Source organism: Trachemys scripta, chromosome 20 (assembly GCF_013100865.1).
Source record: "Trachemys scripta elegans isolate TJP31775 chromosome 20, CAS_Tse_1.0, whole genome shotgun sequence".
NCBI lineage: Eukaryota > Metazoa > Chordata > Testudines > Emydidae > Trachemys > Trachemys scripta.
In genome coordinates this window covers 18,136,057-18,140,640 of record NC_048317.1, presented here as the reverse complement: position 1 = coordinate 18,140,640, position 4,584 = coordinate 18,136,057, and positions in this window count along the sequence as shown.

Sequence of the window (4,584 nt, the reverse complement as noted above, 5' to 3'; positions counted from 1 at the left end):
CGCTCCCGTCATAGTGAGTGATTGGTTGGGGGCGGAATGTCAGTGCCCGGGATGGGAAGCGGAGTCTCCATGCCGGGATGGGAGGGGGCGGAGTGTCAGTGCCCTGGCTGGGGGGTGGGAGGGGGCGGAGTGTCAGTGCCCAGGCTGGAGGGCGGGAGGGGGCGGAGTGTCAGTGCCCAGGATGGGGGATGGGAGAAGGCGGAGTGTCAGTGCCCTGGCTGGGGGGCGGGAGGGGGCGGAGTGTCCATGCCCAGGATGGGGGGTGGGAGAAGGCGGAGTGTCAGTGCCTGGCTGGGGGGGCGGAAGGAGGCGGAGTGTCCGTACCGGGGCTGGGGGATTGCAGGATGTGATGTTCCCCTGGTGTTATCTGGATCGGTGATCTGCTAGGTCACTCCAATCCTCAACTCTGGGAGCCAGCTTTATCCTGCTCTGCTGTGAGAACCACAGGCGCCGACTTCCCCTCTTTCCTGTGAGTGCTCAATCCCCCTCTTCCCCTGGCTCCGCCTCCACTCCACCCCTTCCAGGAGGCCCTGCCCCTGCCACACCCCCATTCCAACCCCTTCCCCAAAGTCCTCGCCCCAACTCCACTCCCTGCCCCTATTCCAACTCCTTCCCCAAGTCCCTGCCCCAGCCCCGCCTCCTCCACTGAGCGCATCACGTTCCTGTCCCTCCCGGAACACGCTAACGCTGCCAAATAGCTGTTTGGCTGCAGTCAGGCGGGAAGCGCTGGGAGGTAGGTGGAGAAGCAGGGATGCGGCCTGCTCAGAGAAGGAAGAGGTGGGGCGGGGAGGTGAGGGGAGGTTGGCTGCCAGTGGGTGCAGAGCACCCACTAATTTTTCCCTGTGGGTGCTCCAACCCTGGAGCATCCATGGAGTCAGCACCTATGGTGAGAACCCCCACTCCTGGGCTGTTCATGCACAGCCTTTAGCATGTAAGCTGCTCCTTGGATTGTGCAACCGAATGACACTAGCTATATCTCTGGTCCCAGACACAGCCCTAGGAACCTCCGTCTTGCAGTGTCCAGTTATGCCCACTGGACGCTACAAGCTTATATGAGTTCATCAATTTAACAAGAAAATTGATATGTACCAGGCTTGTTATCCTAAAGGGAGTCTCTGACATGCTTCAAACCAAACACACTGCTTCAGGTAGAACAAACGAACAAATTTATTAACTACAAAGATAGATTTTAAGTGATAAGTCAAAGCACAACAAGTCAGATTCGGTCAAACGAAATAAAAACAAAACGCATTCTAAGCTGACCTTAACACTTTCAGTGCCCTTAAAAACTTAGATGCTTCTCACCACAGACTGGCTGGTTGCCCTTCAGCCAGGCTCTCCTCTTTGATCAGTGCTTTAGTCGCTTGGTGGTGATGTCTGTAGATCACAGAATCATAGAAGATTAGTGTTGGAAGAGAAATCTCAGGAGGTCATCTAGTCCAACCCCTGCTCAAAGCAGGACCAACACCAACTAAATCATCCCAGCCAGGGCTTTGTCAAGCCGGGCCTTAAAAACCTCTAAGGATGGAGATTCCACCACCACCCTAGGTAACCCATTCCAGTACTTCACCACCCTCCTAGTAAAACAGTGTTTCCTAATATCCAACCTAGACCTCCCCCACTGTAACTTGAGACCATTGCTCCTTGTTCTGTCATCTGCCACCACTGAGAAGAGCCGAGCGCCATCATCTTCGGAACCCCCCTTCAGGTAGATGAAGGCTGCTATCAAATCCCCCCTCACTCTTCTCTTCTGCAGACTAAATAAGCCCAGTTCCCTCAGCCTCTCCTTGTAAGTTATGTGCCCCAGTCCCCTGATCATTTTTGTTGCCCTCCGCTGGACTATCTCCAATTTGTCCACTTCCTTTCTGTAGTGGGGGGCCCAAAACTGAACGCAATATTCCAGATGTGGCCTCACCAGTGCCAAATAGAGGGAAATAATCATTTCCATCGATCTGCTGGCAATGCTCCTACTAATACAGCCCAATATGCCGTTGGCCTTCTTGGCAACAAGGGCACACTGCTGACTCATATGCAGCTTTTCGTCCACTGTAATCACCAGGTCCTTTTCTGCAGAACTGCCACTTAGCCAGTCAGTCCCCAGCCTGTAGCATGGGATTCTTCCTTCCTAAGTGCAGGGCTCTGCACTTGTCCTTGTTGAACCTCATCAGATTTCTTTTGGCCCTATCCTCCAATTTGTCTAGGTCACTCTGGACTCTATCCCTCCAGTGTATCTACATCTCCCTCCACCTTAATGTCATCTGCAAACTTGCTGAGGGTGCAATCCACCCCATCACCCAGATTATTAATAAAGATGTTGAACAAAACCGGCCCCAGGACTAACCCCTGGGGCTCGCCACTTGATACCGGCTGCCAATTAGACATCAAACCGTTGATCACTACCCATTGAGTCTGACAATCTAGCCAGATTTCTATCCAGATATATCATGTCCACTGCTTTCCCCATATCCACCCAGCCAGTTATCTCATCATAGAAGGCAATCAAATTGGTCAGGCATGACTTGCCCTTGGTGAATTCATGCGGACTGTTCCTGATCACCTTCCTCTCCTTTAAGTGCTTCAAAATGGTTTTCTTGAGGACCTTGTCCATGATTTTTCCAGGGACTGGGGTGAGGCTGACCGGTCTGTAGTTCCCCGGGTTCTCCTTCTTCCCTTTTTTAAAGATGGGCACTATATTTGCCTTTTTCCAATCATTCTGGACCTCCCCCGATCTCCACGAGTTTTCAAAGATAATGGCCAATGGCTCTGCAATCACATCATCCAATTCTCTCAGCACCCTCGGATGTATTATATCTGGACCCATGGACTTGTGCATGTCCAGCTTTTCTAAATAGTCCTTAACCTGTTCTTTCACCACTGAGGACTGCTCACTTCTTCCCCATACTGTGTTGCCCAGGACAGCATGATGCCGAGGACAGATGTAGGTGGAAAAGAGAGGAAGAGCATGGCAAACGTCTCTCCCTTTTATCATGTTCTTTCTTCCCTTTTGGCTTTGCCCCCCTTCAGAGTCAGGTGAGCATTACCTCATCGTAGTCCCAAACTGATCAAGGGAAGGGGGGTGACTCACTGGAGAGTCCAACAGATCCTTTGTTGCTGCCTAGGCCAGTGTCCTTTGTTCCTGTGAGGCTGGGCTGGGTTTGTCCCATACATGCCCTGATGAGGTGTGAACTGCCCCTCTGCTCTTGGAGAATTTTTGCCTGAGCTTCTTTTAAGTCACGAGGATACATTTTCAGCCTCATAAAGATGTAAGCAGAGTCTGGATGAGCTCTCCCCTGACATTTAGTGGTGAGCTGTGGAAAACAACTTCAGAAACTGATCTCGTTTGCATGGACATACCCACCCTGCCTAGGTGCTTAGCATGATGGGATTGCTTGCCCAAATGATCACTTGTGGCTGGTGTTGGATCCCCAGTCTCCTTGTTATTGGGGCAGGAGTAATAAAGGGTTGTTATCCTTGTGTGAACCGATGGCAGCAGAACTGTACCTGGCATACCCCCAATGGAGGGACTCACACTCAACTGAAGAGCACTCGTTAGGCAGGGGACAAGGGTTCCAAAGCCCAATGAGTTGAGAGAGGGTGGGGATAGGTACGTATGGCTGGTGGTGTAGGCCTTGTTTAAGGGTCCTAGACACTATTTGGCCCTTACTCCCTTTATGGTATAATAAAAGAACTAATTTAGACAATGGGGAGTCTTGTTGCATGCTACAGAGCTGAAATCACTGATACTTAGATCTAAGTATTAGACCAGGGGTAGGCAACCTATGGCACATGTGCCAAAGGCAGCACGTGAGCTGATTTTCAGTGGCACTCATGCTGCCTGGGTCCTGGCCACTGGTCTGGGGGGCTCTGCATTTTAATTTAATTTTAAATGAAGCTTCTTAAACATTTTAAAAACCTTATTTACTTTACATACAACAATAGTTTTGTCATATATTATAGACTTATAGAAAGAGACCTTCTAAAAACGTTAAAATGTCTTACTGGCACATGAAACCTTAAATTAGAGTGAATAAATGAAGACTCGGCACACCACTTCTGAAGGTTGCCGACCCCTGTATTAGCCCTACTTTGGGACAGTGTCTCTATTGCAAGAGACTGCCCAGTGTGCACCAGCAGTGAGGCTCCCCTGCTAACAGCTGAAATCACTGAGAGCTGTGCCGGGGGCCTGAAGACATCTTGGTGAGTGGGCAGCTGGCAGAGAGGCAGGCAAGGGGCTAGAAGGGTTAGGGTTACCATATTTCAACAAGCAAAAAAGAGGACGGGAGGAGCCCCGCCCTAGCCCCTCCCACTTCCCGCCCCCCCAGAACCCCCAACCCTCCCCCCGTTCCTTGTCCCCTGACTGCCCCCTCCTGGGACCCCTGCCCCTAACTGCCCCCCGGGACTCCACTCCCTATCTAAGCCTCCTTGCCTCTTGTCCCCTGACTGCCCCAACCCTTATCCACACCCCCACCCCCAGACAGACCCCTGGGACTCCCACGCCCCATCCAACCACTCCCCACCCCCTGACAGCCCCCCCCCAGAACTCCCAACCCATCTAAACCCCTCTGCTCCCTGTCCCCTGACTGC